The 13,138-nt window shown below is 38.0% G+C and overlaps 1 long non-coding RNA gene across 1 annotated transcript; it reads left to right on the top strand.

The window, feature by feature from the left end:
- The first annotated feature begins 5,483 nt into the window (after positions 1-5,483).
- LOC138903557 (uncharacterized) lies at positions 5,484-8,715 on the top strand. The gene is made up of 2 exons (XR_011412816.1): positions 5,484-5,632; positions 8,461-8,715. It is a non-coding gene; the product is annotated as an uncharacterized lncRNA (long non-coding RNA).
- Positions 8,716-13,138: the final 4,423 nt, after the last annotated feature.

The raw sequence follows: 13,138 nt of genomic DNA, 5'->3' as shown, positions 1-13,138 counted from the left end.
TTTCCTATCCATGATCATGTCCTCAGTAAGTTGGAGCAACGCCATATCTTGCTTAATCACCCCTCCCCATACATTTTTTGGCCTGCCTCTACCTCTCTTTAGGCCCTCCAGGGCCAAACTCTCACCCCTTCTCACTGGTGCATATGTGCTCTTCTCTGCCTGAACTATCAAAGTCTCGCCTCCCGTATCTTGTCCTCCACAGGAGCCACGCCCACATTATCCCGAATAACTTGATTTCTAATTCTATCTAACATGGTATGCCCGCACATCCATCTCAACATCTTCATTTCAGCCACCTTCATTTTTTGAATATGAGAGTTTTGGACTGACCAACACTTCGTCCCATACAACATAGTCGTTCTGACCACCGCTCTAGAGGAAAAAAAAAAAAAACTCCTCCTTTGTTTTGCTTTTTTTTTCATCCATAAATTATTACACTACATAAATAAATAAAAATCGAAACTAGATTAAGTAATATTACAATTATGGTAGAAATAATTCTTAAATTGTGTATATTATAATCAAAAAGTTCAATCAAACGCGTTATAAAAGTATCTCACATTTTATTCCGAGATTATTAGCTCTCACATCCTCGTGACTGACAAAGCTTTTGAAATTATTAATGTTTGGATATAAATTTAATCAAGAAATAAGATTTAAGTTTTGTGAGTTAAAAGATACAGTATTTTATTTCTACTAGGTGCAGGTATCAAATGATAATTTATCTTTTTTCTCTTTTTCGGGAAATTCAGATATTATAATAACTTTACTGGGCATTGAAGAGTCTCGTCTACCTATCTTTAATACGGAGTATCTACTTTTGACTATTACATTACTTTTGATGTAGAAAAATCAACTTGTATATTTTTTATTTATTTTACTTGTATATTCAAAGTATGAATTGTGTGAAATGTCACGCATAATTATGATTAAGTAAGTTGCCTATATTATTAATCGAGCAAGAATTATTAGAGAAAATCGATTAAAAAATTTATTAACAACATTATATGTTAAAAAGTTAGAAGAATAGATTTTAAATAAAAATATATCTTATAACTTTAAAAAAAAAAAATTAGGCATCATATTAAACTTTGGTTTTAGGCCCCGTATGTATTTGAGCCGCCCCTAGTAATAGAGCTCTCTATATATACCAGTTCTTTTTTCTGTATTTTAAATATTTTCTCTGCATTTTAAATAAAAACACTAGAAATAAGTGAGCAAGGTTTAACACTCTTCTCTTCCTATTCTCTTTTCCTTTTCGTTTCTATTTTCTGTTTTCCTCTTGTTCATTTAACTTTTATAAAAGAGGTGTGATTCCCCTTATAAGTGACAAACTTTTCTTGTCATTCATTTTCTTATGCACGAAATTTATTGTTTCTATTATATATAATATATACTAGTTTCTCGACACGTGCTATCGCGTCTTATAGTAAAAAGTGTTGTAAAATAATTTATTAAAATATAGTTTTGAGCAAATAAATATACATGAAAGAAAAAAAATGTTTGTTTGAATGATTAATGTGGATCATTTATATGGTGACTCGTTTGCCGAGGTCAAATGATAAAAGAAAAATCATCCCTGGAATATAATATCTACTGTAGAAATATTCAAAGACACTGTTCAAGTTTCTTCTACCATAAAAACTAAACCCAATAAGATGAAAGAGAGAATGAAAGAATTGGCAAAGTAACTAAGAAAATTGGCTTTGGAGAAAGGTTGACAAAATCTTTAAAGGAATGGCTATAGAAGAAGAATAGTCACTACAAGAGTAAGTATTTAAATATATGCACCCTTTGAATTTCACAGGCAGCAACGGTTAATATTAGTTAGTGGAAACAACCTTTAATGAAAAGGCATTTATCCTTCAATTTCTTTCCTTCTTCTTTTTTTTTTAAATGTTATTATTAAATAAATATATATAAAAAATAATTTCTCATTTATCATTTAAATAATATGGACTCAGGACTCAAAACAAAGTAGGACAATATTGCGTATTCTCTAGCACATCGTTAAAGGTAGCTAATTGGCTCCTGAACCTTAATTTACAATGAATATGAACAACAAATTCATATTATACACAAGTTCTTGTTCTATTATAGTGGCGCTTGCGCTCAATCACATGTTTCAGCAAGTACTTTAAGATTTACCATTAAATCCATAAAAAGTGGCCTCTTACTTTCTTACTTACACAGACAGTCTCATCAAAAGTATTCACAACCGCTCTACCACCAAAATTAAGCTATGAGACGGTTAAAAATAAAGTTCTACCCTCTCAATGAAAACTTTATGCATATAATCAAACATGAAACTTTAGTGGAATAGTAATTTATTTGTATTTATCGTCGCTGCCACTATTCCTTGAAACATTTGTGTTCTTCCACGTAACTTGTTGAAGTTAACTCTAAAATAATTCCAATTCTTTGGGCGTGAAAAAAATATACTTCATATTTCCTGTTAAAATACATTAACATAGGAAACAAAAGGTATCTCAAAAAGTAAGTTATATTCAATATGAAAAGTTTAGATAATTCATAAAACATAAATTATTTACATCTTCTGTTGCCAAGCATAATACATAAAAGTATTACTATATGTTTCTCTCAAGAGACATCAAAAGTTATGTAACCAGTTTCAAGTATATATATGATCGATCAATCCAATTTATATGGTATATATTATGCCAGTATAATATTTTAAATTTGGCATAGAATAATAGATCACTATATATAAGCACGTCAAATAAATTTTTTTTTTCTGGATAAGCATGTCAAATATGTTATTCCAAAATTTAGCATATGCATTTCAAGACCATCACAAAATAGATATCTACCATAATATTTATATCAATTGAATTTCACGAAAACATGGAAAGATAGAAATTTATACATAAATAATAAGTGGAGACTCAATTTTCTATTGACATTTCTTCATTATTCATTGCTTTGATGCAGTGACTTTTGCCATATCAAAGTCAACATCGTTGCGTCCTTGACTATGGTTATTGTCACACCCCGTTTTTCATATTGTTTGGAAGTTTGAATCTTCTCATAGATTTGCCGCTATTGCATTCCACATAATACCAAATATGATTATTTTCTCCTTCCCTTTCTCTCTCGATCACATTCCACTCTCACAAAGTAGAAGAATTGTATTGATTTCACAAGGCCACTTGCTACTTTCTCATTTTCTTAATTTCATTAGTGTTGCCGTAGGATGGAGCCAACGTCAAACTTTTTCAGAGGATTAGATCATAACTCGTTGTGTGCTCCTCTACCAATAATATAATACTGATTCCAAATCATCAAACAATTTGAGTATTGGAATTTATTTTTCCTTCATTTTAATTTGTCAAAATAAAATGAATGACAATGGGTGATATCATTTATATGGGTCTTCAACCAGTCTCTCGTGCAGCAATTCGAACGCATGAATACTCCAAACAACATATAATTTTACCTTTTTTTATTTATTTATATATCTAGCATTATACACACAAGTCACAACAAACTTCATGTCAAGTAATGTAGGAGAAGTGATAGGTAGAGGGACAACCTAAAGCATTGAAAGGACATGGTATACAACAGTCAACTCTACAAAATTCAAGTGACTTATTAAAGAATCGTAAACCTATCTTGGAGTTTCGTCACTTAATAAATTTCCTTCCATAGAAAAATGCACTTTGCGGTCCATCAAGTTAAACGTGGCTTTTTGATAATTGGCTCTTGTGTTTCCACAGCAATCTGTGTGAATATTGGCTCCAACTCATGCTAAGCAGTCTCATCGGTCCATATATGAAATTATTGGCAGAATGCATCCTTTGATCAAAATGTATAACTATTGGCCCAGAAAATAAAGTGGTGACCATTCATTTCAAGAATACAGACACGTCCATTAGAAATACTTTTTAAATAATAAAATATATAGATTATTTAAAAGAGTATTTTAGTAATTCAACTTTTAGTTTTTGGAGTTCCACATTTAATATAATATAAATATAAATATAGATACTTATATATATTTTGATATGAAATTGCATAGAAGAAATTGAGACAGAAATTGGAAAGTGACACAATATTCACATCCATGAGAATACTAAATATTTACATATAGGTATTACATATCGACCAAAAGAGATGCATTTTACTTCAAAAGTAGCATAATTTTTACATCCATGAGAGTATCTATATTCACAAAAGGTGATTCTTTCTCCATACTGTAATTGTTCTTCATTGTAGTGCAACAAAAGTACTGACATCTGTAAAATCACAAAAAAAGACCAAGTTTCAGTACCTATATAACATAATGAATTAAGTTTTAGGGTAATATCAATGCAATCGATTTTTTCTAAAGCACTTTTTCAGTGTGGAATGATGTCTTTCTACAAGATTAATATAAGTAGGCCTTCTGTTACATCATTATTGATCAATCAATTGCATTGATACCTGATAGAATTTTTACCAAAAAAATTGAACTGAACGAAGCAAAGTCAATTCTATGCATAATAATAATTGCAAGAGACTAAGAACATGTAAACGATTTTCCTAGATCTCCTCAAATTTAGCTTTTATTGGATAAAATTATGCAATAGAAATGGGAAGCGAGTGTACAATCTACAACATTGTCATTAATGAAAAAACAAATACAAGCATGACCACTAAAGCATTTGACCAAATAATCGAGTATGTTATCCTCGTAACTCGTGCAAAAGATGCTAGTGTCTGCATCACAATGAACAAACAAGTCAATATAGACTTAGGACAGAAATGAGCTAGGGAGATGCTTATGTCCTTTTCTATGACATCTAAAAACCAAAGCAGGGAAAGAACAAACTCCTTTAATAAAAGGATGATGAAACACACAAACAGTTAGAAAGCTACTTAGAACATTAACATCAGAAACATTCTTTTCTTTTCGTCTTTCATATTCAGAGTAGTTAACTATCCATTAAAGCAAAATACATACATGCAATGAAAAAGAACTTAGTACTAAGCAAAATATGAAGAGGTGATATAATAATGAGGAAGACATGGTGATTGTTTCTTAAATCATTCTGCATTGACATGTTAATAAACCATGGAGAATGAGTTAATTAAGTAATATGGAAAATAGGGTAGTATCATAGACAGAAAGTAAATAGGTAAACTAACCTAATATCACACCAGCAAAAGATTAGCTTTAACCGCAAGCAGAAAGCAGCAACATCACTGTGGCTTTAATCGCATCCAAAAATAGTAGCAAAATACCTTCAAATGCATCCCAAAATAGTAGCAAAATGTGGCTTTAACTAAGAGAGCAAGTGAAATTAAGTAAATATGTTGTATATAGAACGTTCCAAGGGAAAATTAAACAAGGCTAAGAAGTGCAAGAACAAGTGTACGTAGTGTAAGAACACAGCATCAACAAATTGGACGAAAAGCTATCTGAATTGTACAGTAAACTTGCACTTATTTCAGTGATACTTGGTTCCTTATCCTGTTTTCCTGTTAACACGTGTAGTGTATTTTTCTCCCACCAAACACTTGTACCATTTAGGCTCAAAACTCAAAATCAACATTTTAGACGGTTTAGGTCCACCTGCTTCTATTCTCTTTCTCCTTCACTGCACTGAAGTATGTCTATTCTCTTCTTCTTGTGAGTTTTCAACTCTCTTTCTTCTTTAATGTCGAATCTCTCTCTTTTCTATATGGTTTATTATGGTGGTTGAGGCAGTGACTCTTTCTTCTTCTATTTTAGGTTTTCTGAAATTTCTTTTATTTCTCTGGCTTCACTCTCTGAAAGTGTGAGCGAGTTTTTTCTGAAATTTTTCTCTGTTGCATACACTTCATTTCATTGTCCATCGGTAATTACAGTTTGTTGGATATTGTGGTTTGTTTTATTGTTTGTGGGTAATCACAATTTGCTGGGTATATGTTATTTTCACTATATGTTGGTCTTTTGTTTCTTTATGGAGATTTGTTTTTGGATTTTCTACATGGATGGCAGTAATTTGTTTTGATTTCTGCATCTTGGTGTTTAATTTCACTAACATTTTCTTTTGGAAATTTTTCCATCGAACGAACCTGTGATGACCCGATAGGTCATCTTATATTTTAAAATCAAATTTTATGTTTCGAGGTCTCAAAAATCTCATTTTGGCTTTCTTCGATTTGCGTGCGCAGTCCGGATATTCTTCCGAAAGGCTTATATGTTAAAAACTGATAAAAATAAGAATTTTGTTTTAAAAATTAATTTGAGTTGACTTCGGTCAACGTTTTGAGTAAACTGACCCGATCCGTATTTTGACGGATCCGGATCTGTATTTTGACGGTCCCGGTAAGTCCATATCGAAATATATATGGGACTTGGGCGTATGCCCGGAATCGAATTCGAAGGTCCCTAGCTCAAGTTATGAATTTTGGTGAAAATTAAAAATCTGGAAGTTTAATGGTTTTTAAGAATTAACTTATGTTTGGATTTATTGATACAGGGTTCGTATTTTGGTTTCGGACTCCGGTACAGGTTCACTATAATATTTATGACTTGTCTGTCAAATTTTGTGAGAAACGGAGTTGATATGACGTGATTCGGACGTTCAGTTGTGAAAATAGAAGTTTTAAAGTTTTCTTGAAAATTTACTTTGATTCGGTGTCTGATCCATAGTTCTAGGCGTTATTTTGGTGTTTTGATCGCGGGAGCGAGTTCGTATGATGTTTTGAACTTGTGTGCATAATTGATTTGGAGCCCCGAGGGCTCGGGCGAGTTTCGGATAGGCTACGGGTGTTTTGAAACTTAGAAAATCCGGTTTATTTTGTGCTTTAGCTATTATCTGGTGTCTTCTTCTTCACGATCGCTAAGGTACTCTTGCGAACGCGAAGAGTAAATTGGGGCATGGTGACTTTCTTAATCATGAACGCGGTAGATGGGTCGCGAACGCGAAGCAATGGGGGGCCTTACCCTTCGCGAACGCGAAGCTTTAGGGACCTGGGGGAGGGGTCAGTTATCCTTCTACGTGAACGCGAGCCTTGGCTCGCGAACGCGAAGGCCAGGGGAGCAGCCTTCGCGAACGCAAAGGAGGACTCGCGAGCGCGAAAGCCACTCGGGCTGCTGCACATCGCGAACGCGAAGAAGGCCTGACACCCAAACCTTAAAACATTTCAAAAAGGGGATTTTATCCATTTTTCATAAACTCTCCATTAGAGCTCGGCCTAGGTGCGATTTTGAAGGGAAAACTCAACACCAATTTATAGGTTTGTACTCTTTAACTCATTTCCTTCCATTTCTAAAATCACCCATTAAATTCATTAAATTCTTAGCCCTAATCTTTGTTCTTTCATGGTAGTAAACTTGGGATTTAGGAAGAATTGAGAGGTTTTTGCAAATTGGGGATTTAGACCTCAATTTGGGGTCGGATTTCAAAACTAGTTACATAATCGGGCTCGGGGGTAAATGGGTAAATGGATTTTGCTACGAACCTCGGGTTTTGACCAAGCGGGCCCGGGTCGATTTTTGACTTTTTGGGGAAAAGTTTGGGGAATCTAAAATTATGCATTGTAATTTATTTCTTTAGCAATATCTGATGTTATTGAGTCGTTTGTGGATAGATATGAGTGGTTTGGAGGTGGATTCTAGAGGAAAAGCGGTAATTGAACATTGAGTGGCCCTTGGAGCGAGGTAAGTGTCGTGGTTAACCTTGACTTAGGGGAGTATGACTTGTTTGTCTATTTGCTACATGTATAAATGTTGGGGAACAACGTATATGTGAGGTGACGAGTACTTATGCGTTGTAGTCGGGTTAAATCATGCGAGCAGGGCTTGGTTTCTTGCAATTATAGTTTTCTTTGTTCATGTTTCCATGTTTAGACTAGTATGGTTAAATTGATCGTTCTTATCATGTTTACGGATCATCTAGTGATAATTGAGTATTGATTCCGAAGTTGAGGTTGATATTGTGGAATCAAATGTTGAAGTAAGGCTTGTACTTGTTATTCTATCTCCCTGTTGTTATTTGTTCATTGCATTATGGTAAGGGAGAGCGTTAATGCACGAAGGGTGATGCCGTGCCACATTGTGAGTGTTAATACACGAAGGGTGATTCCGTGCCATATTGTGAGAGTTAATGCACGAAGGGTGACGTCGTGTCATTTCTATTAATTTTATGGTAAGGTTGAGAGTAAAAGCACGAAGGGTGATGCCGTGCATTTTTCCTTTACTGTATTTACTTGTTCTTATTGGTTCATAATATATTGGATGTTCAAGTTACCATTTTGCTGTAGTTCTCTATCTCGTATTCCCCTCAGCATGTTTTTCCCTCCCAATAGTACACATTTAGCTCTAATTTGAACATATACTGTTAAATTGCATAGGTTTGTTATGTAGGTGTCTTGTCATAGTCTCGTCACTACTTCGTCAAGGTTAGGCTCGATACTTACCAGTACATTGGGTCGGTTGTACTGATACTACATTCTTCACTTCCTGTGCAGATTTTGCTATTGGTCCCAGCTGATCGAGAGGCGTAGCAGCTTGGACTGGTTCGTCGGAGACTCAAGGTAGATCTGTTGGCGTTCGCAGACCTTGAAGTCCTCGTCTATCTTTTCTGTTTTTTTTCTTTACAGTTTCTTTTGTTCAAACAGTTATTTTTCTTTCAGACTTTTACTTGTAATAAATCCTAGAAGTTCGTGAATTGTGACTCCAGATCCGAGTGGTAGTAATTAATGAAGTTTTTATATTATTCCGCACTCGCTGTATTTCATTTTAGCTTATTTGCTGAATTGAATAAGGATTGGCTTAATAATTCTCTAACGTCGGCTTGCCTAGCAAGTGGAATGTTAGGCACCATCACGGTCCCGATGGTGGGAATTTCGGTTCGTGACAAGTTGGTATCAGAGCACAATGTTGCCTGGGTCTCACAATTCACGAGCAGGCTTAGTAGAGTCTGGAGGATCGGTACGGAGACGTCTGTGATTATCTTTCAAAGGCTATGAAGTTTAGGAACTATTTCACTTCTATCCTTCTCTGTCGTGCGATTTTATCTATCATTGCTGATTGAACCCTTCTATTCTTGCCCTTCCGCAGATGGCGAGAACACGTACCACATCTTCAGCTGAGCAGCAGCCAGAGCCTCCAGTGGCAGCTCCTATGAGGGGCAGAGGTCGAGGGTGAGGCCGTGCCAGAGGGCGAGGCATGGGCAGGGCTCAGCCCAGAGCCCGAGCAGCAACCCCAACAGCGGAGCCTCAAGTAGAGTTTGACGAGGAGGTTCCAGCCCAGACTATTCTTGCCGGACCAGTTTAGGTTCCGGAGGGGTTCATTGCCACCCCAGTGCTTCAAGACGCTTTGGTCCGTTTGGTGGGCCTTATGGAGAGTGTGGCCCAGACTGGCGCATTTCCCATGGCACCGACCGTCTCTCAGGCTGGAGGAGGAGCTCAGACTCCCGCTACTCACACTCCGGAGCAGATGGCTCCCCAGTATCAGACTCCAGCCGCTCATCCAGTCGGAGTAGTTCAGCTGATTGTTGCTGCACAGACCGGTGATGGGTCAGTTATGTCTTCTGTGGCTTTATGGAGATTGGACAGGTTTACCAAGCTCTTTCCATTTCACTTCAGTGGTGATTCTTCAGAGGATCCCCAGGAGTATCTTGACAGCTGTCATGAGGTGCTACGGAATATGAGTATAGTGGTGTCACGACCCAAACTAACCCTATCGTGATAGCGTCTATCGTGAAACTAGGCAAGCCGAGTCATTTCCAAAACAAACCGATATTTTCATTTCAAAGATAATTTCAAGATTACTTAACATAAAAACCCTCGTAAAGGAGTTCGAATCAAAATAAAAGTGCGGAAAGAAAAGCCCGACATCGGGGTGTCACTAGTCATGAGCATCTCCTATAATTTGTCTGACAATGTCGAGACTAACATAGTCTGGAAAATAGCTAAATACAACTAAAGGAAGATAAGAAGGAGAAGAGTAGGGTTGCGATCGCCATGAAGCTACCTTGCTATCCCCGAGAAAATCTGCAACCGGAATAGTCAACAGCCGCTACCGTATCCAGCTACACCTGGATCTGTACACAAGGTGCAGGGAGTAATGTGAGTATGCCAACTCAGTAATCAACAACAGTAAATAAAGACTGAGAAGTAGTGACGAGCAGTAATGAAAGTAAAGTTCATATCACAAAAATTCAGTAAGACACAACATGTTTTTAAAACCAGGGTTTGAATCAAATCAGCTCTTTTAAATCCAGTTCCAGTAAAATCATTTAAAGACATCTTTCAATAGTTTTTCAAACAAAGGCTCCATGCAAAGGTGAAAAAAATAATGAAATCATAATCAGCCACTCGGGCAATATCACTCATATACAGCCTCTCGGGCAAACCTTATAATCACTCGTATACAACCCCTCGGGCATACCTCACAATCACTCGTAAATAGCCCCTCGGGCATACCTTACCATCTCTCACGCCTCTCAGTCACTCAGCACTCGGCAGTCGGCAGTCGGCACTCATACTCAGTAGGTACTTGCGCTCACTAGGGGTGTGTATAGACTCCGGAGGGGCTCCTTTAGCCCAAGTGCTATATCAAGCCAAATCATGGCATAAATCAATCAGGCCCTCGGCCTATATCAAACATGCTGCGGCGAGCAGCCCGATTCCATAAATATCCTCACAAATCAGGCCTTCGGCCTCACTCAATCATAAACCTCTCAAGCCACTCGGGCTCTCAGTAAAACAGGGTATGCAGCCCAAAACAACATTTATATGCATCACAATAGAGTAATAAAAACTGAGTTATGCAGTAAATAGGTATAACTATGACTGAGTATTGATTTTCAATCGAAAACAGTGAGAGGATAGTAAGAAAAGGCCCATAAGAGTCCAAACAGCACTGGCACAAGGCCCAAACATGGCATTCAACCAAATTTATAGAAAACTCTTTCTAAAACACATAAGTATCATATAGTTTCAACCAAATATGCAACTTTACAGTTGCTACGGGATGGACCAAGTCACAATCCCCAACGGTGCATGCCCACACGCCCATCACCTAGCATGTGCGTCACCTCAAAATAGTAAAATGATACGAAATCCGGGGTTTCATACCCTCAGGACTAGATTTACAATCGTTACTTACCTCAAACCGATCAAATCTCTACCCCGCGATGCTTTTGCCTCTCGACTCGGCCTCTAAATGCTCCGAATCTATTCACAATCAGTACAATACTATCAATATACGCTAATGGAATGAATTCCACAAGAAAAACTATCAAATTAGACCAAAATCCCGAAATCGGCTCAAACCCGGCACCCGGGCCCACGTCTCGAAATCCGACAAAATTTACAAAATTAGAAAGCACATTCACTCACGAGTCTAACCATACCAAATTTATCAAAATCCGACCTCATTTGGTCCCTCAAATTCCCAAATCAAACTCTCCAAAACTCCCAAGCCATAACCCCTCATTTTCAGCCCTAACTTCCACTAATTACATGGTTAAACAACGAAAAATCACCATAAACACGAGTATTAGGGTTCAAGCAACTTATCTCACTGATAACCCCTTGAATCTCTCTTCAAACTCACTCCCAAAAGCTTCAAAACTGACTGAAAATGGTGAGAAATGGACCAAAATTCGCGTAGTCTCCTTTTTATACTTTCTGCCCAGGCCTTTCGCATGTGCGGACCAATTTTCATTTCTGCGCCACAGCACATGCGGAAAATCCATCGCAGGTGCGGAACTTACTTAGGATCCCAGGTTCCGTATCTGCGGACAAACCTCGCACCTGCGGATCGTGCACCTGCGCACTCACACTCCGCTTTTGCGGAAACTGACCAACTCCGCCCTTTCGCATCTGCGCCCCAGGTCTCGCAGATGCTACCACTATCTCGCACCTACAGGCTCCTTCCTAGCCCAGCACTGCCCACACCTGCGACGTCCCAACTGCACCTGCGCCCTCGCACCTGCAGCTCTCCTTCCGGAGGTGCGGAAACACCAGCAGAATTCACACCAGTAGAATTCACACCAGCAGCTCTCAAACACCAAAAATCAATCCGTCGACCATCTGAAACACACCCGAGGCCCTCGGGACCTCAACCAAAAATACCAACAAGTCATATATCAACATACAAACTTAGTCGAACCTTCGAATCACTCAAAACAACATTAGAACACCAAATTACCCTCAGATTCAAGCCTAAGAACTTATAATCTTCCGAATTCCACAAACAACGCCGAAACCTATCAAACCACGTTCGAATGACCTCAAATTTTACACACACGTCACAAATGACACCACGAACCTACTCCAGCTTTTGGAAATCCATTCCGACCCCGATATCAAATTTTTCCACTGCCGACCGAAAATCGCCAAATTTTCAATTTCGCCAATTCAAGCCTAATTCTACCACGGACCTCCAAATCACATTCCGGCCGCACTCCTGAGTCCAAAATCACCTAACGGAGCTAACAGAACCATAAAAATTCAAATTCGATATCGTTTACACATAGGTCAACATTCGATTGACTTTTCCAACTTAAGCTTCTACTTTAGAGACTAAGTGTCTCATTCCACTTCAAAACCACTTCGGACTCAAACCAACCAACCCGATACAACACAATATAGCTATATAACACATAAAGAAGCAGAAATGGGGAAAACGGGGCTATAACTCTCGAAACGAACGGCCTGGTCGTTACATCCTCCCCCTCTTAAACAACCGTTCGTCCTCGAACGGATCTAGAAACATACGTGGAGTCTTAAATAGGCGTGGATATCTGCTCCGTATCTCCTGCTCGGTCTCCCAGGTGGCCTCCTCCACAGGCTGACCTCTCTACTGCACCTTCACCGAAGTTATATCCTTTGACCTCAACTTCTGAATCTGCCAATCCAAAATAGCCACCGGCTCCACATCATAAATCATATCACCCTCCAACTGAACCGTGCTGAAATCCAAAACATGGGACGGATCTCCAATATAATTCTGGAGCATGGAAACATGAAACACTGGATGCACACTCGACAAGTTGGGTGGCAAGGCAGGCTTATAAGCCACCTCCCCTATCCTCTGAAGCACCTTAAAAGGCCCAATGAACCGGGAGCTCAACTTGCCCCTCTTCCCAAACCTCATAACACCCTTCATGGGTGATACCTTCGGCAAAACCTTCTC

This window comes from Nicotiana tomentosiformis, chromosome 12 (assembly GCF_000390325.3).
Source record: "Nicotiana tomentosiformis chromosome 12, ASM39032v3, whole genome shotgun sequence".
NCBI lineage: Eukaryota > Viridiplantae > Streptophyta > Magnoliopsida > Solanales > Solanaceae > Nicotiana > Nicotiana tomentosiformis.
This window is presented reverse-complemented; position numbering and strand designations above follow the sequence as displayed.